Below are 24642 nucleotides of genomic sequence, written 5' to 3' on the forward strand. Positions count from 1 at the left end.
AGTCTAAGAGCGCATATTTCTAACATCTTCAGAAATGAAGGGGGGAAAAGTCATCAAAAACTACAAGTGCCTTAAAAGGAAGCTGTCATCTCAAGATTTTTCCCTTTTCTGCTTCTTAAAGAATAGATAACTCCTTTTGTTCACTGAGCACATTGATGAGGTCTGTATATGGAAAAGCACTGCCCCAAGTACCTGCAGATGTTGGTCTTCTCACCCTGCATCCTGGGTCTTCATCTGCCACCTTCTATTTTTCTCTTTATTATGCTTTGATTTTCTGTCTTTTTAATCCCAGGAGTCACTTATCTATTAGAAAACAAAATAGGGACTATAGTGAATGGGGAGATGTTATTAAAACTCTCAATATCTACACTTTCAATATCTATTATTACCTTTTCCACTGTAACAGAGAGAAACACTTCCTAGGTCTCACATAATGGAATATTTACTCCAATCCTTCAGTGTCCATCCCAGAAAATCCTATAAAGATGTATTTTTATTCCATTAGTTGTTAGTAACAGCCACAGTGGAATGTCACTTCCCAGTCACATCCATCCAGACACTGCAATAGAGGAATCAACCTTGACCAGGATGAAAAACCGAAGGCTTTGAACTACTTAATAGGGAAAAGTCTTACCCTACATGCTTGAGATGAAAAGACATTTTAATGTCTGTATTCTTGGCTGAAGATGATTTTTTATTCCAAATGAAATATTTTACATTTCAGAAATATGAAATTGCATAAGGTGTTGATGTAGATACCAAGAGTGATAAAGTCTGGTAAATAAATTCTGGTAAATAAATTTCTTCTCCCAGAAATTATCAATGGGGAAGGAAATAGAGAAAAGGCAGTATCCAAAGAAATGGTTATAAATACATAAGAAAATTATAACAATAGTATCCCTTATTCAGTTAAGAGAAAGGTTATAAAATATTGCATAAAGTGCTATTTCCCTTTTAGACTAAGATTCACTCTGGTCTGTGTCCTGAGGGGAAAGTCTACTTGGAAATACGTAAGTAAGAATTGTGGAGGACTCTTGAGGAGTTAGTGCATACAGCTCTCTTCAGTGTTTCATAAAGCTGATTTCCCACAAAGTTTTTAAGAAAGGAGGAAGGAAAAGATGAGACAGGAAATACAACTCCCTAATGACTCCTCTCTTGACCCACAAATACAAGGAAAGGATGAGAGAGCACAAAGTTAAACCATCATAGCTCAAACTTCTGCTAGAATTAGAAGTTCTCTACTTAATGGAAAAAAGGAAAGCTGTCAGTTTATATTTAGACCTCTTAAATCCTAAAGAGAATAAGAATACAGAGTTTGTTTATTTTTTTCTTCTTTTCTCCCCTTTTCTTTTTTTTAATGATGACTTAGATTCATGATCTTTTAAAGTTATATATATATATATATATATATATATATATATATGTCTCTCCTCATCCTTTTCTAGACATAGAAAAAATGCTCCACTGGTAAAGACTTGATGCAATTCTTCCTTTCTTTATGATACAAAATTTGATTTCTATTCAGTGTGAGTTGAATTAAAAACTATTCATGTGCCACAATCCTCTCGAATAGAAAAAACTGAAGAGATCAAAACAACCATTTATTTTCTCCACTAGACACAGAGGTCAAGATCCAATGGTGTGTCACAATCTGTTGTGAGCTCTGTTGCAAGTAATTTGTTACTATTAATAGTTCAAAGTTTGCAAATGATTTACTTTTGTTTGTAAGTTACAGGGAAGTCAAGGTTATCCTGAAATGTCACTCTCACTCAGCTGTCTTCTGAAATCCTCTCTGAGAAAAGGAGAGGCTTTATAATCAGGTTGCAGGTAAGCGAATGTGACCGTTTGTTTTCGGAGGTAAAAAGGTTAAAACCACTTTATTAGAGGGCAGACAGCAAAACACCCCATAGATACTGAAAACAAGGTGCCTTCTGAAAGTTAAACTAGAAAATCAATGTAAGATGGATGTGATCAGAGACATGTAAAGTCATTCTTAAGAACAGGGTGTGTGGTGCCATGCACTGAGAGAAACTCCAGGCATCTCTCATGAGGATGAGTGTCTCAGGCCCTCGGCCAGCAAATATTTGAATGGCTCAAGTCTTTCGTCTGAATCATGTGCTCAGAAAGTGCACTTCTAAGTCTTTTTTTTTTTTTTTTTATGTTTTTTTCCCCTTCAAAGAGTGTAAGTATCTAAGACTTTTGACATTTATAATTCTATCATAAATTAATACATCAGCATTCTGGTTTTATGACCAAATGAAATGTATTGACACTCTGGTTTGTTCCAGATCCATTGCTAGGCACTAAATTAGCACAGATACTTAAGAGTCTTCTTTTCACTGAAACTTCCAATGAGAAATTAATGTGAGCTTGTTCCTAAAAGGTTAATATACTCCCTCGATGTGCTCAGAAAATCATGTTTATGAGCCTACAAAATTGAGGAACAGACTGGATTGTGGTGAATCCATCAAAATAAATAGCATCTAATGAAGCTTCATGAGGACCAAACAACTGATCTCAACTGAAAAAAATCCCACATCACAATTCTCTTTGTGTTTATATAAAGTTTTAGTCATCATGGAAAGCCACCGTCACTGAGCTAAAACTCTGACGATCAGAGTCCACTGTTTATTAGCTTTAATGGTTGTAAATAAGTTACCATCTTTGAGACTCAGTTTTCTTACGTATGAAATGAGACTAATCATTCTTCCTGTTACTCCACACGTATGTTGTGAGGATAGAACATAGGGGCAGAAGCAGAGGACCAAACTGTGTTCTAACACAGAGTTATAACCAATAGCCACTATGCGCCAGGTAGCATGTTAGACAGTTTCCCCATGTTCTCTTTTTTAACCTTCACAGCAACCCTCACTTTAGGCATTATTTCCTTCAAAGTCGACTTCTCTAGGTCACATCACATAGTGGCAGAACTAGAATTTGAAAACCTGTCTGCCTGCAGGTGTACGTCTCCATCACTTCACCCTGCCTGTATCATTGGAAGCTGTTCTATTGTTTCCCTCCCAAGTAAATGATCTGAGAGTAAAACTGTCCCCTACCTCATTTGCGCTGTTCTTTGCTCATAACAATTTTTCTACTTGGAAGGTTATTTTTTCCCCCTATAACTAATTCTTACCCATTCTTCAAGCTGATTATATTTCTCTAGGCAACACTGATTTTTCCTCCCTATAAAATCTGATATATGTATACTACTTCATTGTCTCATACAGTTAACATGTTGTATTTTTAGTTATCATTTCACATGTCTTGTTTCCTCAGCTAAACGGAAATTTCCTTTGGGTAAAAGAATGTTTCAGTACTCCTCTAGGACCATGTCATTGTAGCACCATACCATCAAAAACACAGGTTTTCAAATGTGTTTTCTATTGATATATTTAAAAATATTATAAGACATAGACCAAAAAGATGATCACTAAAATAGGTAGTCTAATCTAATCCCACCTATGTTACAGGAAAAGATATTCATTTTTACAATATTTCTCTTACATTCAAAAATATTATAATGTGATGAAAGTAAAAAGTATTTTATTGCTTGGATATAACCATTGCTATTATTTTGTGTGTGTATATCTCCCTATTTTTTCTATACATGGCTATATTTATAAACTTTGAATTAAAAGAAACTTGAATGTCAAGGAATTTTATTTTGTCATATAATTTTTAACTTACATATAATATAGAGAACATATTCCATATTATTATACAGTTTCTCATTATGTCATTTTAATATGTGTATTATTTTTTCATGTTTATTAATTTGCTTTATGTTTCAGCATTTCTGTCAACTCATTAATTGAGCTCTTTCCTCACTTCTCCATTTTTCTCACCACAGCAACCATTATCAGATTATTATATAATAATTCAGAGTTAGTCAGATATATGTAGAAGCTAACTATAGAAATCTGTGTATCCATCTTTTAAAAAACAATGATGGAATCATACCATATATACTGTTTCTTACCTTGCCTTTTCATTCAATAATATATTTTAGAGATTGTTCCATATCAATACATGCAGATTTGTTCTCACTCCTCTTAATGGCCGCATAGTAGTCCATTGTATGGATTTATCATAATTTATATAATCAATCCCCTATCTAATTAATTTCTTACCCATATGAATTGCTATACATACATACTTTCTATATTCCAATGATCCATCATATTGTCTTTTCTAACAAGCCTCAATCCCTGTTCTCCCTAGAGGCTTTGCTTCTGGGTCCTTCTATTCTTGAGTTTCTTCCATCTGAACTGATTACTCTATGTGCCACAAGCAAAGCTGCCACCCTGGCACTACTGCTCATCTCTCTCCTGGAGTCCACTCTTCCCTAAATACTATAATTTCCTCTTCCTTAGTTAACTCCCTCATTTTGCTCTTAGCACATTCTCCAGTATCTACCTAAGTAAGTGCATCTGGATCATTAGATGTCTGAGCTGTTTATTTGACTTTATATTTATTTTGGTTGAATGCAGAATTCCATATAGAAAATATCTTTGATCCAACTCTTAAAGGTATTGCTTCCTTGACTTCTAGCACCCAGAGCAGTTATTAGGAAAGCCAGGGCCCTTCAGTACCTTGTACATTGACCTTTTTGCCCCTATGGTTAAGTCTGAATATATTTTACTGTTTTCTAGTTTTCAGAATTGTTTTGCAGTCATTTTTGATGACATTCCATATTCTATTTTCTTTGATAGAGTTCATTTATTACCCTCAGTGGAATCTGGAGAAGAAGAGGCAATAAATACATGTACTAATTCACCATCTCTAAAGCCCAGTATTAACTATTGTGCTTCTACTGAATATCAAAGAAGTCTGTAGGTTTTCACTTTCACTAACACTTGAACATCTTTGTGGCTAAGTAGAAATCATAATTATTTCTTAGGTTATATTAAAGGTCAAACTCATGCATAAAGTGTTTACAAAATTTCTGATGCATTTGATAGATTCTTTTAAGTGTATTCATTTTCTGTTGCTGCATAATAACTTACCACAAATGTAGAGGCTTATCTCACAGTTTCCAGTGGGTCAGGAGTCTGAGCATGACTTTACTGGGTCCTCTGCTCAGAATCTAACAAGGCAGCAATTTGTTTGTTGGTCAGGGCTGCATTCCCATCTGAGGCTCAGGAGCCTCTTCCAACCTGACATGATTGGCACAATTCACTGTAGGACACATGGTGGCTTATTTCTCCTAGGCCAAGAGGAAATGGAGTACTGGATCTCAGGGAAGGCCTAAGTCCTCTTTTAAACTGATTAAGAACCTTGATTTCATCTGTCAAATCTGTTTACCCTGGCCATATAATGTAACACAATCATGAAAATGACAGCTATCTTTCCATAGATCTCTCCCACACTGAAGAGACGGGAGATTATACAGGACATGGAAACCTGGCAAGAACAAGGAGAAAGGGGATTGGTCTTAGAGGGTCATCTCAGAAGTCTGCCTACCACAGCAAGTTACACTAAGAAAAATCTATGTATTACAGACATACTCCAGTTTTTAAAATCATTATAATTAAATTTAAAATCATTATAATTAAATTAAAATCCAAAGAAGTACAAGAACTATTTACTCAAAGTATGTTTACTCTGGTTTTTTTACCACTTGATTTTAAACAACATTCATTCATTATTCATACAACAAAATTTTGACAAACCTCTACCCATTACTTTCCCTCTGTTTACCATGGCTTTTCAAAGACCCTATTTAATTCTTAAATGAAGTCCTGTATAGTGTATACTTTTCAAAAACTAGAGGAAAATACAATGGCACTGTTTCCAGATTTTTACCAAAAATATAATTAGACATTAGTATTTTTCCAGGCATTCTGCTGGTCAGTAAGTATGGACAATGCACAAGTAAGCAAACCAAAGTCCTTGGTCTTGTGTGATCAACAGTGACAAGGTTAACAAGTGTTCCAGTGAAGTAAAGAATTCCTGAGAAAGGGCTTTTTAAACATGAAACCAATGGAAGCACTCACAAAGGAAAATGATGGTAAACTGCATAAAAAGTTACATCAAAATTTTTTAAATGTCAATAAAAAATAGTTGGAAAGATTAAATATATAAATATATATGCATAGTATCTATATAGACATAGACACACATACACTAACAAATAAGTAAAAACATAAAAGCACAAATAGGAAAAATTTTAAAGGATACAGATTCAAAATTCAAAGAAAATACAAATGGCCAATAAATACTTGAAAAGTTATTGCATCTCACTAGTGATTAAAGAAATATACAGAAACAATAAATAGAAATTTTTGAAAAATATTATCACTAAGTGCTGGTGAGGGTGCAACAAGCTAGCCTCTAGTATATATTATACAGAAGAATAAATCGGACAACTTTTTAAAGTAATTTGTCAATATTAAGGAGAATGAAAGAGCTTTATACTTTGGTTTTATAATTCCACAAGTGAAAAATTGGAAGGAAATGAAGATTTCAACAATAAAGAATCTTTAAGTAAAGGAAATCTTTTACTATCATTAAAAATCATGTTTTCTACAATATTTTAGTGATGTGGGAAAACAACTATGTTGATATGTTAAATTAAATAAGTCCACAACAAAATTATCACTTCTAGTTAAACAATGTACATAGAAGAAAACTTGAAGAAAAATACACCAAAAAATTTAGCCATAATCATCTCAGACATGTAATTATGTCATTTTTACTTTCTTATTGTAAATATTTTATGTTAACAAAAAAATTCCTAAAACAGTAATAGGTCCATAAAGTTACAAAGCTGATAAACAGAATAGGAAAATTTAATGTCTTTCATATCTATGACAAAAAGGCCTGGTCAGAATTAAAGCACTGAAATTTCAGGAACATTATTAAAAAGAAGCAAATGAGCATGAAATCTACTTCGTATCTGAAGACATGAGAAAGGAGGTGGGTCATAGCGACATGTTGACCAGAGGGCTATCAACAATGTAGACCATGTGGATGAGAATCAAAAGCTGGAGAAATCAGCCGAGTTAGAGAGGCATTTCCTGGACCAATCTGATTAATTCTAAGAAAAGGCAGATCACATTTTGTGAATTATAATATAAACTTTTGATTTCAGTCAAACCTTTATCTTAACAATTATTCTAGTTTGGAGGCTTGTGGATTAAAAGCAATTTACCCAACTTTTTTTTGTTGAGTTAAAGAAATTAAAAAACGTAAAAAGTGAAATAAACTGGAATAGGTTATCTACAGGAGAAAGCATGATTTATATGAAACTATTTTCTCAAAAATTTTTATGAGTTGTGTCAACAAACTTTCAAAAGTTTGTTTGAATTTTAATGATTAACATTTATATTCAAGGATGTAAAAATTATGATGAAGTTACTAACAAATTGTTCTTCATCTTCATAAAGGAGTGAAAAAAGGGAGAGAAAATAAACTTAAATCATAGTCAGAGATAGATTTTTCTTTTTCTTATTTTTCTTTTCTATTGGGAAGAGGAGCATGAATTAAAAAACTGTGATTAAATAATTGCAACCAATTACTCAGATAAACTTATTGTCTGGCCAATCTTGAGGATTCTTCAGAATAATACATTCACTCAACAGTCTGACTTGCTTTAGGTTATCATCTTAAGCCTAAAGCTTCTGCCTAGAAACAGAAATGGACAGGGTGACCTGTTCCTCTCTCTTAAAATTCCTATGTTAATTGACTGTAGCACAATGCGTACGAGAGAGAGATTTAAAAAATAACACAATATTTTAGTTTTGAAAAATGGTTAATAAATATTGCATTAGAAAGATTCCAGATACACATTGGACTGTTTGTCTTTAATTTCATATCACATCTCTGAATGGTCAACCACAGTGAATGAACCATACCTGGAGGAGATTTGAGAGAAAAGATGTGAGGCTTGTGGGTGGGCCTTGCAATTGTTAAAGCATTAGTGAATGGGATCTTTTTCCTAGTGGAGAAATGTAATTTTGTCAGGAGAAAGAAGGAACTACTTTCTTTTTTTTTTTTATGAAGCAGAATTCCACTCTAATTCTGAGCCTTTTACTATAACTGCCGTAGCATGTGTTTTAAATTATATTGTATGCATGTGTTCCCCATAAAATTAGCCATCATGACCCATCGTTCCACAGTCCTTCCTTTCATCACATTTTAGAGGCCTGTGTTCCATATTAGCAAATAACCCTTAGGGAAAATTATGCATTTTCCATACACCAGCTTTGCTACATATTTGATAACACTTATTGTATATTTAAGGATATGGTCAATATATAAAATTTTTTAAATAATAAAACAAGTGGTCAATTGTTTCCTCATGGCAAACCAACTAGGAAGTCAAACTGAATATATCCAGCATCAATATCAAAACAGAATTAACAGCTCCACTTTTAACCCATATGTTCGTGAATATGTAACTCCATCAATATGTTAACTAGGGTGAAGGAGCATTGCCAAGTTTAGAACTCACTCAGATTCCTTGGGTTCTGAGTTTAAAATGAAATTTGAGACTTTCCAGGATCAAGGTCTTTTTTGGTGCTGTAAAAATGTGACTTCCTGGTTGAAAAAACTGAAAGTTTTTGGACACCAACTTGCTCACACAAAATAATATGATAAGTGTGAATGAATCAGTAACATATGGATTACATTTTCTTTTTACAAATCTATTGTTCTTTTAAAATATTTTAAATAGAAAATTCATGGTAAAAACATGCATTGGATTTAGCCAACCCTAAATCATTTGAAAAATATTTGTAAGGCATTTTTCTCTCAATGGATACGTGGCAGCATTTCCAGCTCATAATGTTAGTGTAACTTCACTCTTTTCCCCAACCCTCCCCCAAGACCCTCAAATCAATACACAAGAGGAAACAAATTGTTGCTTGGTTCTTCTCTCTCTTACTCTTTTTCCTCTCCTCCATCCTTGAGTGTGTCCTGAAAAACTTTATGTATCATTTCCATTGCAATGGCACAGATGTTTTTTAATTAAATTGTGTTTCAAACTATTTTAAATGTAAAGCTCTAGGGAATAGCAGCAAAGGCTATACATTAACGATGAAAAGAAATACATTTGTTTGTAGTTTAGAATGGCGATCCCAAAGAAGAGAAGTATTTCCCTCTTGTCCTCAATCTACAATCCATTTATCTATTCGTCAAATTAACCACTACAAGGGCATTTCCTCAGAATGACCCCTGAGTACCCGAGTGGCAAATAAAAATGCAAGGAAATAATCAAATACTGTAATGTCTCAAACCTCAATATATTGTGGTGTGTGTGTATAAAATACTATTTTCTGTATTTGTTCGTCTTTCTTTAAAATGTATTCTGTCATCAAGTACCTAGAATTAAACCTTGACACTAGAAAATTTCCTAGGCTGTAGTCAATCCCACAGGTAAATTCACTTAATCGTCTGCCCAAATTGTTTCTGAAAACGAGATCATATTATCTCTGTGAGTTTAGGATTGCAATTCTGTTCAGTTTTCTAGAATTCTGCAAGTTCATTTGCCTGAGTTGTGCATGTTCTCTGAATTTGGCCAGGGCACTCTGCCAGCTGCACGTTTTGTGAGTTGTACCGTTTTACCCACTCAGCTCAAATACTGCAGATGTCTGAGCTAGGGTTGGACTACAGGTTAGAATTTATTACTTAATGGATTTCTAATTTCAGAGTACAAAAAACAATATTCTATTTCTTCTAAACAATAATTTCCTTAGTGTAGATGTGGCAGACCACCTGTTTATTTTAGATTCCATTCAAATAATACATACAAATACAGAGGTATTATACATGGAATATTGACTACCAAAGTGTGTAATATACATCTAGGTTATTTGTATGGAGAAAAAAACAAGGAGACTATAGAAAAACAAGAAGTTCTCATATTCTGTGTGACAGCACAAATTCCACACTATTACATTATCTACATAAAACCTAATTCTAAAGCCATGAATAGTTGCAATTCCCTGAACTGTAGCAGATTAATCCGTGAAGGTTGTCTCCCAACTCTCTAATTACAATTAATGAATCTAATTACTGTGATAGTTTGAATATTATGCTTTTGTCTTATAATCTACTGTGCCTGTTTTCTGATTTCCAAGTAAAAGAAAATTTCCTAAAGAAATTGAAATTCAACTGTAATAATGTTGAGTTTATTTATTCAACATTTTACAAAATTTACTGAGTATCTACAAAGTATCAGATCTTTTCCTTTTGGAGATTTTAAATATCTACGCAAAGCTATGCCTTAAGTGTTGGGAAGTTCCTTTAGGCTACGACTATGATACTCCTTTCACATTTCCAAAAATTAGTGAGTGAATTTTCAACTCTGCCTTCTCCAGATTTTCTTAGTTACCTTTAACATGATATTATATGGAAGACCAACATTCTTTCCATCCTCTTAAATGAAATTTTATTTAAGTAAAAAGGAAAATAGCAACACCTCTATGTTATAATTCTTGCTGAGTTTTCAAAAGCTCGAAGTAGTAGTATCTTAATAGATGGATTTGGGAGATTTCATTCCTGTTGCTCAATTATTAATCAAGAATAAATTATTCACTCAAATTGAAAATAATAAAAATATCTTCAGAATGTCCTATTCCACGAACCAATCAAATTAAGAATGACTCCTGTGTCTTACCCAGGTAACTTCTGGTTCCATGTAATTGTGAATAATCAAAGTGACTGAAATAATTTTAAAAAGAAAAACATTTAAAAATGATGAGTGTTTCTAATTAACAGGTTATAATTGCAAACATACATATGCACAGAGTCATGAATCAACAAATAAAAACAACTTTAGTGTCACTTCCAATGTTTAATGCCTTTTTCCTTATTCAGCACTCTCCCACCCGGGAGAACGGTACGGTCATAAAGAACTGTTGAAAGCGATGCTGCATTCTTTTTTCAAGGTGAAGAAACAGGTATGTGCAGAGTGTAACACTGGCCATTCAGCCTACTCATTTAAATTATTCACGTCATTGAACAGAGAAACCCAAAAGCTGGAGCTAAATAATGAAAACAACTGAGGGAAGAGCAAACCTTCTAAAAAGGTGTGAGAGATAGAAATATGGTAACAAACATCCTTAGGTCTAGATGCATGGAATTATAGAGCCTTTAATTTGAAAGAGACCTCCATTATGCATCTAGTTGTCTCACTACTATCAAATTCCTGTCAGATAGCTATGGGCTTCAGTTAACACCATTTCAATGATTGAGAATCCACTGCTTCAAAAGGGCTGCTGAATTCATTTTTTAAGAGCTCTAGCTATTTCAAACTTGTTACTTAATCTGCCTCACTAAAAATTCTATTTCTGGATCTGAGTTCTGCCCCCTAAAGTGAAACAGAAATCCATTTTACACATCATCCCTTCAAGTATATAAAAATAATCATCATGCCTATTCTGTCTTCACTTCTCTTCTACAAGGGAAATGTCCTCAATTCATACAAAGATTCCTCAGAGGGACTGGCCCTTAACCCATTTTATCATGGCCCTCTTGTCATTATCCTCTGGAAGGAAACAGTCCACTTGTGATTTAGCAAGAGTGAGTTCAACAAAAAATTAATACACAAACATGTCCACTGATTCATCTCTGTTGATTTAACCTGGTATTTTAGGATTACCAATGGACAAAGGATATCTGTTGGCTGAGGAAGCACAGAAGACATCCTCAAGGAAATCTGCTTATATCACTAGGGGACTTGAACATAGTTGTTGAAGATAATTTCAGGTAGCCAAGAACAGAGGTCACCCTCACCGCTGCCTGTTTCACCATGGAAGCACATGATTTTTAAGAGCTTGGAAGGTACTCTGATACTGGAAGCCAATCTACAGAGCCAGACTACACTGGTACCATCCATGAAGTCTGGGGCTACTCTGGACCCCTACCTTCCCCACACATATATGTACACAAATCCAAAAAGAAAATTTTACTGTTAATTACTTCTATACTTTTCCAACCAGTGTTTTAAAAGATTCTAAATCGTCTTACCAGTGGAGAGGAGAAAGTCTGTAACTCTAGAACTTTTCTTTCCCCCACTACAAGGTGTGGCACCCTACAAGATAGCCAAGAGAAAGGAAGACTCATAAAATCCTAATATTTCTCCACTGAATGTTGAAAAAAGCAAGAAGGCAAGTTGTGTGGTTTTGTTTGTTTGTTTGTGTGTTTGACTTTGGAAGCCACAGGTCCATGGGGTAGGGCAATGGGGATAGGTAGCTATGGCAAACCAGCAGACATTCCTTGGCAGGACACAAGACTCTAGATGGCAGCATGTCACTGAGTCGGGTAAAAGCTAGTTATTAGAAGGTGACTCATGTTGAGCACCAAAATAGGTAGTGATGGTTACTGCAATCACAATTGTGTACACAGAGCTTAGCAATGCTTACCAAACTAGGAGAACAACCAGTGGCCATGGCCATAGCAAACATGCACAGCTGCACGCCAGGTCCACAGCACTGAGCACATGAGATTCCCCACCAGAGGACTATAGAATCTTAGGGACTTGAATGAGTGGGAAGATGTTAGAATTAAGAGTTGACTGGAACATTTGGAGAATCCTATTTAGGGCAAAAAAAATGTTTTTTCCACGCTTTAGACCTAAACATTATCTCTCACTCCCCTAGATATGTACACATGCAAATGCACGCATAAAACCACAAAATATCACCTCTGCATCTCACAGCCCAAACTTCTGTGCCCTCATGGGGCTGTTGAAGAGGCATATTAACTAAAACGTGACAAATAGAAAGAGACTGAATTTTGGCCCAGGGACAGATGGAAAACACATTTCTCCCAAAGACTTTGGGAGCATTGATAAACATCAAAAGGAAATACTTGATTGGTACAGGAATTCAATCGGATGATGGGGAATGAATACTAGTGGAAAAAATAGTGCAAACCTTTTCACAATTTCCCATTGCCCCCAATTCCTTTTCTTAGCCCCAGATGTCATGTTCTAATTATTTCCCAAAATTACTTCACATTGTAAGCTCACTTAGTTTTGGTCAACTAAAATTTCAAGATAGATTTCATATGAATTATTTTCTAGACATGTCTCTTCTCTTCTATAATGTGGAATTAATAGCATGAACCTAACCTAAATGCAGAACTCAACTTATCTTGTTAGTTTTGGTCCATTATATGAGCCTATTGAAATCATTTTCCATCTAGATTCCCTCATCCATTGTATTACCTGTCATTTTCATCATTGTATATATTAGTTGATAAGTAATATCCTTTACCCTTGAGGTCCAAATGGGTGAATAACAAATAGAAAATGTTACTTAAGAAGTCATTTTATTCAGTCTATTGACTTTTGAGTACAATCCATGTGCCTATTTCAGGTTTAATGAATGTACAAGTTATGAATTGAGGCTTTGTCTAAAGACTAATATATATAGTTTGGGGAACAAAGAAAGCATCACTAACCATGACTTGCAGAATGATCATCAATCAAATACTCTCCTTATTTACTTGCACTTTTATTAATGTACTTAACTTTTTTATGATTTTTTTATTCATGTACTTCCATTCTTCTATAAGACATTTTGAAATTTTTAACAGTTCAATTCGTTGAAAGGAAGAGAGAAGAAAGCTAAATTTATGATTCCTCCATTGAATCCAGGAACTTTGCCTGACATATTATACTTGACGTCCTTCCTCTCCATAATCCCATGAATAATGTTTTACTCTTATACTTTTTTATAGACAAGGAAGCTGAGATTCTAAAAAAAATTATGTGCATTGGTTAGAAACACAGAGCTGGTAGATAGTGAATCTATAGCACAAAACCAGATTGATCTGCTTTCAAAGCTTGCCTGGCCTGCTTCCCATGGAGGGTATACTCATCTCACTTAGCAAGTATCCTTTGATAACCTATTTTAAGACACGGTGCAAAGAGCACCCAGAATACAAACATGAAAATAACAGCAAAGTTAAAAATAGTAAGGATAAGACAGGTATAAGAATATCTAGACTACATGAGGAATGGAATTGGCAGCAGGAAAGGCACAAGCACTATGTTTGGAAAAAGAAGAGACAGAAAGCTACCTGTTACTGAGAAAGCTGCATTTGTCTCATGCCACTCCTTTCATCTGGACTTGCATCCCTGATTGCCTGGATCATTCTAGCTTCTCCCCACCTCCTCCCTACTGTGTTGTCCAGCACATGCAAAAAGAACATGCTTTGGAATCAAGCACACCCAGATCTGAAATCTATTCCAGTCTCTTTCCCATGACCTTGGGCATATTGCTTAACCTTCTAAGACTCGGTTTCCTTTTCAGGAAAATTAGCACATTAATACATAAAAACAAGATTGTAATAAAAAAGTATACAGGTGATGTTGGCCCACAGTAAGTATTTAGAAAAGGATTTTTTCATTCTCTTGCTATGTCTCAAACTAATTTTCCTTGGAACCTATTTTATGTGTTATGGATAATTTCCAGGTTTGGGTATTACATTTCATTTCTCTGCTTTGAACCATTAATTATCCCCTTTGCTTTTCTTGTCATATACACTTCCCTGTGTAGAACTGAAATATCCTCCTTAATCTGGTCTATCCTACCTATGGGCCCTCACATCCTCAACTCTGTATTAATGAGACCAAGACCCCACTAACTTATGAATACACTTCACCTTCATCCCAGTCTCAGGGCCTTTGAGCATTTTGTTCTTCCCTTTTTCCTCTGCTTATTCAGTACACAAGTCTTGATCATTATCTAAGACTCAGCTCTAGTCCCACCATAGTTGTAGTTAACTACTCCCACCTTGATTGATTTATTCTTCCTCCTGTGAGTGCCTACAGTGATTAGTGTTTGTAGAAGAGAATTCAGCACTTCATTTTAAGCTCTTCTTCCAGACTCCAGCTTTTTTCCCTTTAGACCCCCACAGGTATGCCTCCCATCTTTATCCTGTCCCAATCCTCAGGCCAATCTGGAGGTGAGAACTACAAGCCTGTGGACACCATGCAGACTCAAACTGTACTGTTCTTCACGCACCTTGACCCAGCACAAGACCCCTCAAGGCCAGGCCCCCAGACCAGCACAACTTCCTAGGTTTGTTCTCTGAGTCTGTTCAATGCTATCCCCAAGGTTCACCCTGGATATCAATGTATTTACAATTTATCTGTTCCCTTTGTTCCCTCATGTTGGCTTAATGCATAAAACTGGATGTCTGCCTTGTCTCTCAGATAATTCCAGCGTTCAGAGCCTGCTTGGACCCTGCCTGCCTCATGCATACACTACTCTCCCTTGGTTTCTTTCCTGCTCTTGCCAGTTATGGTCCCCCCAACAACAATTATAATAACAATAATAACAATAACCTCTGATGAGTGCTTAGCTTGTATAGGCAGTGTTCTAAAAACTTTACATGTCTTATCTCCTTTAATCTTTACGTCAACACTAGAAAGCTTATTAAAATGAAACTGAAGCCATAAAGGAAAATTGTCCCCAGGCCACATGGCTAGTGAGTGAGTGATCCAGAACAGGACACAAAGCAAGGCATATCTCAGCTGCAAATTGGGAATAGTAATTTAGACCTACTGCAGTGTCTTATGGGGAGGATAAAAAAGACAATGCATATGAAAACAACTGTTACTATTAAATTTCTATATAAATACTTGTATTGAAATTGCTCGATTTTTCTGTACTTCAAAAAATATCACCTCATATTCCACAAACCTAAAAATTCGTAGATTTAACACCCTGTATCTATATAAAGTTAAATGCCCTAGTACATAAAGGTTGTGTTTTTCTAAAATACTTTTAAGTTTGTATGAGGGAGAAATACTTGGTGAATTATTCTCCTTGTTTTGCATGTATAGAGTCAACCATGGTCTTACCTCTCCCAGCTCAGCCCTCAGCCTCTGATTCTCAGCAGTTCTTAAACAGTGATGGGACTGTTTCAGTGATGTCCCCGAGGGGACAGTCACCTGAGAAAAGTGCCCCTGGTTATATTTCTTTCCCCAGGCTAAACCTGACAAGAATCTCTCATCAAGTCTCTTCATTTCACCACCTAGAAATTCAGTGTATTAGACAACACATTCAAAAATTCAAGTAAAAACAGTCTTTGTACTCTTTTCTTTTAAAACATACACATTAACTTCTTTCTTTTTGGTTATTCTATTGGTGACAGAATGATGCTGAATACCTGAAAATAGTTCTAATCTGATTACTAGAATAACTTACTGTTTTCTACCTGATACAGGGCTAGTATTCCACCTTAAGTCTGGGAATAACTCTGAGATGGGCTATACAAGCACACACATACATACACACACACACAGAGAAAAAAACACTGTCATCATCTGCTTTAAAACTTCATTTGAAAATGTTTTAAATCCTAGAAAACCAGGGAAGTGTCAGCAAAACCTAAATTTGGTATGGCATCTGAGAATCACAAGATTAGAGTCCTCTGTTGAAAAGACACTGAAAACACGATTGTTGGGAGATGTATGTGCAGTGAATGTGGTAAAAGGCTGCAGCAAAGGGGCTTGGCCTTGATGATGAAGCAGCAAAAACGTGAAATGCCAAAACAGCTCTTTGCTTTCACAGAATGGGTTAGAATTACAGGAGATCATAGGCAAGGAATTGTAATCTTGTGTGCTGTTTGAGAGGATTAAGCAAAATGAACAGCCTTGGTTTTATGTTCTGAATTATTCTATAGGAGAAAGAAAAAGGTTGAATTAAAAACAACAATAAAAAACTATTTGCTAGATTCACAGCACTTTTATTTGAGATTGTTGCTTAAGAAAGATTGCTTTATTGTCACTTAGAAAAATAGATATTAATGATTTGGGGACTGTTTTGCTTCCCCACCCAACCTTGGCAAAGAAAATGAACCTAATTTCACAGAATCTCAGATCTATCTTTTTAGCTGAGCTAAGATAAGGACAGGAATTGTCCTTTGTACAGACAATTTAATACATGGTTAAAGCAGGCTGCCAAAAAAAGATATAAAACTATACAAAATTCTGATGGAGAATTTTCCTTTATTGGTGGTTTGGTAGGTATGATTGGTACCTACCTACAATTGGTACCTACGTACGATTGGTAGGTAGGATTATCATGTTTATGCTCATGAACCACTTTCTGCTCACCATTTTCCAGATTTAAAAGCTTGTTTATCTCTGGCTCACTACAGAAGAGAGAACTGCCTCTAAAGTATTCATGGAAGGCTGTTGAACATTACATGATACAGGGGAGAGAACTGAGGTCATTATGTCTTAGCAAGGGGGTCTGCTCCAAATATAATAATTGAGGAGCATTTTTATTAACAAGTGCCATTTTGAGACCTCTTTCATCCTCGCTTGGCTACATAGAAATAAATATTAATCAGAATCCACTTATTTAGATTTTCCTATCAAGATAAGCAGAGACATAATTCAGCTGTTAGCAAGTTTTGCAGTGATACCAAAGGATGATTTTCTTTTTTAACACTAAGCAAATGAAGGCTCTGTTGACATAGCCAATTCATTAGAATGAACTGGCCCGTTCTCAGCTTCCCTGGCATCCAGGGCAGACCTCAGTAGCCCATGAAACGACTGAAGAGATGGAATCTTGCATTATTAAAGACTGACTAATGAGAAATGGCTAAGAATTATGAAAATGATAGCATCTTATCACAATGTCCTAAAATCCATAAGATACCATAAAGGGCTATACATTGCAGCCTTTGTAACAGTAATCATGCACTTTGGAGTCAGTGCTCTTTCTAACCCACATAGGAAACACCTAGACTTTCAGCATTACCTAATGTGACAGAAAATGAATTAAGAGAAAACAAAAGTATTCAAGAACTGCATGTGTGGATTTTCATTTTTTTAATCTATAATAAAACTGAAGTGAGAATCCAACTCCCATTATAGAAATGAACCAGAATGTAATCTGAAGGAAAATTCATTTAGTTGTAAGAATAAAAATGAAAGAATCACCATCCTAAAACAGTTAAAATTTCCTCTCCAGGGTTTTTCCTTCAAAAAATATACAATTAGAAAATAGAAAAATAGAAAAAGGTTTTGGGCTTCTTGAAACAAAACTTAAAAAGCAAGTGACAAACAATGCAGTCTTTCTTAACAAGCTAAAATTGTTGGCTTTAGAATGACACCACCTAGACTCAAACCCTAGCTTGTTTGCTATGTGATGACAGGCATATTCCCTAACTTCTCTGTGTCTAATTTCTGTGTTCAATAAATATGAACACCTACTCTGTGTGGGTACAATCCTGGGTGTTTGGATTATAGTAGTGAACAGAACAATGCTTCTGCCCTCATGAACTTCATATTCTAGTAAGATTTCCCTCTTATGTGATTAACCTATTGTCCAAGAATCTATGAAAAGCTTTTAATTTAAATATGCACCAATATCCTAATGCATTACAGACATTAAGACAGAGTCCAGCACTCATTTTAAAGTAACTGAGGTCTAAGAAGGAAAAGTGAGAAAAGACTCTAAAATAAACAAAAACATCTGCATAGATACCCTAAAAGCAATATATTTTTTAAATTTTGGAGATGTAAAGATCCCTGTGAGAGTTTATTAAAAGCTGCAGATCTGTTTCTAATAAAGTCAAAATATCTACTTAAAGACCCAACAATTCTATCTTAGGTATTTACTCTAACCCCAAATTAAAAGATACATTTACAAAAATACATGTACAAGAATGGTCATAGCGCCCTTATTCATAATCTCCAAAAACAAGTCAAAGATCCATCAGTAGAAATAGTCAAATTGTGCTTTAGTTATATGGGAAAACACTGCTCAGCAATGAAGAGGAATTAACTATTGATGGATGCAATAACATGATGAATCCCCAAAACATTAGAAACTAGACACAAATGATTCCATTAAGATGATTTTCAAGAATAGGAGGCAAAACTAATTTATAGTGATAAAAATCAGTAAGTAGTTGCACTGAGTAGTAGATGGGAAATTGGATATGGCCCCAAGGGAATTCTGGGTGATGGAAATCTTTCATGTATTGTTTTAAGTGGTCGCTACATATGTGTACATATATGATTGACTCAACTCAAAGAAATCAACTTTTAAGATTGGTTCATTAAATTATATATTATACTCATTAAAAATTAAGTCATTAAAAAGCTATAGACACTTTCCCCAGATAGAAGATAGGAGAATCTTCTAGAGAAAAAGCTTCATCTGATTCACTGACATTTCCTATATACCAATTCTGTTTCGATGGGCCTTCTCCACAGATAGTCAAAATAGAAGGTTGTGCTCTATCAGAACTATCTGCCATGAAGTATTTTACCATTAATTTTGAAAGGCATGGATTCTGTAATCATTTACCATTTACTTAGAAAGGTATATAAGGTGAAAGGAGTGGGGAGGGTGTAGATCAAGTGGCAGAGCCCATGCTTAGCATGAACAAGGTCCTGGATTCAATTCCCAGTACTGCTTTCAAAAAATAAATAAAAGAAATAAACCTAATTACCCACTCCCCTCAAAAACAACTCAGTAAATAAAGTTACCTAGAAAATGTAAAAGAAAAAATTTTTTTAAAAAAAAAGGTGAAAGGAAAGATTGCTAAGTGTACTAATTATGAGGAAATCAATTCATATCTCTGCTTAAAAACCGTATTGTGCTTTGAGCAGTATTTTTATACGTTCTGAAGAAATACGTGTTTGGGCCCTTTAAAATAGAAGCAATTTTCTGTCAGGGATCTGTGACCTAGGCCAAGCAATATAGCTGCAAAAAATGTCTATAGAGGCTAATAAGAAACCTGATTGTATGCTAATTTCAAATTAGCTTTTATACTAGCTTCAGGCTTCAAAGGGTGCTAAGAGAAAAGAAATAGTTATATGGAAGAAAATTACTCTTGATTAGAAAAAGACTACCATGAGGGATTTTCCATTTTTGTCTTACTTCTGATTGGAGCAAAAGGCCATGGAGAAGAGGAAAAAGGAGAGATTTCTGAGAAAAAGAAGACACAAGAAGAAAGCTAAACATGAATGTGGCAGAGAGGCCCAGAGGAGAAAAAGAAATGGTTCAGACTGAAAGCTTTTACTTAGATTTGTGAGAAAAAATTAGGATTAGGCTCAAGAGTGATTGAAGTTTAATAAGAAGGTATCTGATTATGCTGGCATATTTATTTAAATATTTTATAATTAAGTATTATTTATATAATGATTTATTAGTTCATAGTGCTGCTTGTTGATTTAACAAAAAGTGTGGCATTTGCAGAAAGAGCATGATATCACAGGCTAAGTGTTCAATCTTACAGATACCTATGGACAGTTTAGACATTTAATTACTTGTCCTAAATCTACCAGCCTTTGTCACCCAGAGGAAGCTGAACTTTCTTATAGGCATAGAACCTGAGAGGCAATAATCTGTGCTCATCTATCCTATTCCTCTAACCCAAGTTGGTAAAACAATGACTAATTGGATACATCTTACCATAAACTGTTAGTAAAGACCAATAGCTTTTAAATTTTTGACCAAGACCCTCAGTAAGAGATTACATTTTATGTCATGAGCCAAAATATACATCATGTCACTGAAGAAAAAAGTTCACAAAATAAATCTAATCCTTATCAAAAGTGATTCACTTTGATATATTTTACTCTGTTCTATTTTTTCTCTTCCATTTTTAATGCCACTGTTATCCACTGAAATGATTTCATGATCACAGTTTAAAAAGCACATAATACAAATGCTTAAGCTCCTCCTTTTTTGTCTAAATTGTCTCTGTGACTGGCAAAATGGCCCTAAACTTTCTTTGGCCACATGCTAGAATTCAAGGACTTTAAGAATAACTGAAGCATGACAAGGGTCTTGGCTTTTCAAAAGAGACCTCTGGAGAACTTGTCTAAAACTGCTGAGGAACTAGAAAGATAACTTTTTCCCTGCCCTTTCTTCTGCAAACTCCAATGCGCATATTGTCCCCCTTGAAATACAAGCAGTCTCCATTCCTGGTGTCCCAGAGCAGGACTCAGCGTCCTTCTCTTTCTCACCTGGGTAATTCAACCTTGGCCTACTCAGAAACTGAGATTTACTGATTTAATACAGCTATATATTTCAATTAAATTGTGATATGATAGCTTTTAGCCACTCAACAAAGGATTTATGGTTCTTTGCATTGTGTTTCACTCTCAAATTCCTATTACCATCTGGAATATAAATGGTGAAGATGGCAAATAGAGGAAAGGAAGGTCTTTTCCAATAGGAACCTACATGTAATGAAAGGGAGCCAAAGCACAGTCTCTGAAGCAAGTTTATGTCTCTACAAGGATGCTAGGAGAAAAAAAGGTACCATCCCCCATCATGTTCACTCACAGCAACACAAGAAGGATTTATGAAAAGGTAAGAGGGATATGCAAACAGCAAATCAGACGATTGTTGGTGAAACAACAATGGCAAGGATATCTTTTACGTGCACAAAGTTCTAGCCCAGTGAGTCCACTAGTGTGTCTACCTAAACCACAATTAGTTGCCCAGTGACACAATCCTAGACCTTAACACTGAGTGGGATTAAGAGATGGAGAAAAGGCAGACACAAGAAGCCCAAGAGAAATAGGGAAAAATTCCACTAAGGGTAGAGAAGAAATGTATGAGCCATACTCTAGCAATATTTCCCATCAAGATAGTTTTTGCCCTAGGGTCACATGGCTGATGAATCACAACATAAAGCCAACAAAAAGCTGTTAATACTCTTACTTCAAGATGAACACAAGAAAAGTGGGGAATGTTACCCCAAACTGTACAGCCTGATACTTGAGCAGACTATTATTAAATCATCATTAAAATCATATACTATTCTAATTTATATACCTATGTCACAGTCCTACTTCGTTTGTGATGCTATCCAGCAGCTCTATATTCAAAGAGATAGGAAGGGGGCAGGGCACTGCCATTCAAGGAATGATACAGCAATTAACATCAAAATGGTGGAAGATTCAACCCCCAGTAGGCCTTGAGGCTCAAGATGGTAGGAGATTTAACTTCTAGCAGATCTTGAGCTTCATTATATGCCTATTGCAATATATTAGCATGGTAAATAACATGCCCACAGGCACTATGGCAGTCCCAAGGATAGTCACAAAAGGTCAAAGAGTGGGAAATGGTCAACTTCCTGGGAATCCCAGCCCCTTCCCCAGGCTAGTTAGACTGGTCCTTCCTCTTATTAGCATATGAAGCCATCAAGCCCATAAAAACTGGCAACACAGAGGCCACTGCCCTCTCTCTCTCTTCCTCTTAGGAGACGGCCCACACTCTATGGAGTGTGTAACTATTTTTAATCTGAGCACCCTCGTGGCCTTTCTCTTGCCTTTCAATGTATCTCTCTGAATAAATCTACCTTTACGCAACTGTGGCTGCTCTTGAATTCTTTCCTTCGTGAAGTCAAGGACCCACACTTGGTGGGGCATGTCCCAGGGGCTCAACTGAGGCCTGGAACACAGCCCTCCTCACGCCCCACATCCGTTTTCCTGCATCACTATCCTAATTTATATATCTATGTCATAGTCCTACTTCTCCTGTGAGGAATAGTGAGAAATTCATTGTGCCTGGAGCTGTGACTATCACGTTTGTGATGCTATCCAGCAGCTCTATATCCAGTGTCTTAAAAGGTGATGTTACCATAATAGTACCCTAAATTATTACAAAAGAGTATGAATAGTTCCATAGTCAAGCTACTACATAGGTCACATGGTCTCAAAACACTGACCATTAGAACTGAGCAACCATTTATAACATTTCTGTGAAAAATATGTTCCAGGCTCCAAACAGCATTCTTTCAGGCAAACTTTTAGAACACAGTCTGCTTAGGAACTGTCTCTACTGATCTGTGATTCGTTTGTTTTGCACATAAAGTTTGTTTCAGACACTTTTTACAAAGAAATTTCCTGCTCTTGGAAGATGACTTCAAATAATAAATTGTCACCAAAAATGGTCATGAAACTTTTAAAAAACAGTGAGGAGGTGGAAAAGATCAACAAGCTGAAAACAAGTCCATTTTGGGAAGGTTTTGAACATCCCAGTTAAGAGAGCTTTTCATGTTAAAGGAAAAAGTACTCATGTGATGTGTGTTTCTTTGTTCATGGCATTTAGTATAGATTTCTACAATGTGAAAATAGGAAGTAGGATTTATATGGCTTTTGCTTTAATGATGCTTAACTGCCTGGAAATAGCAGTGCATGCTACAGCAAGTTTCAGATATTAAAAGAAAAGTTGTACTACCAAACCCTTTTCTAAATTTTATATGAGGTCCCCAGCTTTGTGGACATTCAAGAACAAAGCACGGCAAATACAGGAAATTCACAGATGCTTTAATGGCTTCAAGCTTCCCAATTATATTAAAAAGCTGAAAAGATGGTCTGGTAGATTCATTCCCTCTCCTTTTACATTTCATGAATTCCAAACTGTTGGTGTCAAACTGTGTTGATGGCACTCATTTGTTAATATTTGGAATCATATAAATAAGCTTACTAAATGTTAAATATTACCCACTTAGTTTGTAACCATCATCTAATACAAACAACACCAACCATGATTTTCAGTCCTCTCCCCTAAAACCGTACTTGCATTGCCTCAGGGAGGCTTACATAAGCCCCCATCTGGGGAGAAGGGAGGAGGAGGAAACAGCAAATTGCAGGATCTGCTGATCTTGGATATAGGTCTCTGCAGGAGCATCCAAATGTGTCTTTGTTTATGTTCTGGGCTCTGGGTTGTTGTGGGGCACAGATCTAAGGAGGAAGGAATTTGTTGCCTCAATTAAAAGAAAAAAAAATGTGTAGTTAAGGTGTGGAAGAAAGGTTAGGTGAAAAGCACAAAAAGAATATCTCAATGTATTTGAAAACAAATATTTACACGTCCATGAATTTAAACATGAGCTTTTTCTTTTTTAAAATCTGGTCTTCAGTCTTGGATATAGTGGTTAATAAATCCTGATTTCTCCACACAGAGTGAAAAAAAAAATGTATGTCAATGATGCGCATAATTCAAGTAGAAAGATCACTGGCTCTGGGTCAGAAATGCGATGGTTCTACTTCCTAGGCATGCAGTGTGTGTAAATTAGTCAACCACTTCGAGCCACAGTCTTGTTTTCTTTAAATGTGAAATAGGGACATATTAAGTGTGATGATTAAACACAAAAAGAAAAAAAAAATACAGCAATTAGCATGACACCTCTAAAATGTAGTTTTCTTTCCTCCTTTCCCTTATCTTTCCTCTTTAAGAATTACATATACATTTTTAATAAGAAATGACATAACTGATCAAAACAATTATCTGGACAGCGTAACATTTCATTGTGAATATTGATAGTGCACTCTACATACTCTCAGGCAGTAAAGAGTTAAATGGGAACACCACTTTTGAATCCCAGAGGGAGGCTGGGTGGAGGGGAGGGTAGTAGTAGTTAAACAGGACTCTGTCACACAGGCAGAGTCCCAATGTGGCGCCTCAGCACCTCCATGGTGCTCCTTCTGAGCCTCCCATCAGTCAGGAAGTGATTCCCTCAGTCCAAAGAGGTTTAATTTGCCTGACTCTGCCTATACTGCTGCACAGTAGGAAACCCAGGGCACAGACTTTTCACAAGAAGGAGACCACAATTTCTTGGGATAATATGGAAAGCAAATGAGCCACATGCCACATGGCTTCCTCAGCAACACTGTGTTAAAAGGAAAACATACTAAACCATGAG

The sequence above is a fragment of the Camelus dromedarius genome, chromosome 6, assembly GCF_036321535.1.
Source record: "Camelus dromedarius isolate mCamDro1 chromosome 6, mCamDro1.pat, whole genome shotgun sequence".
Taxonomy (NCBI): domain Eukaryota; kingdom Metazoa; phylum Chordata; class Mammalia; order Artiodactyla; family Camelidae; genus Camelus; species Camelus dromedarius.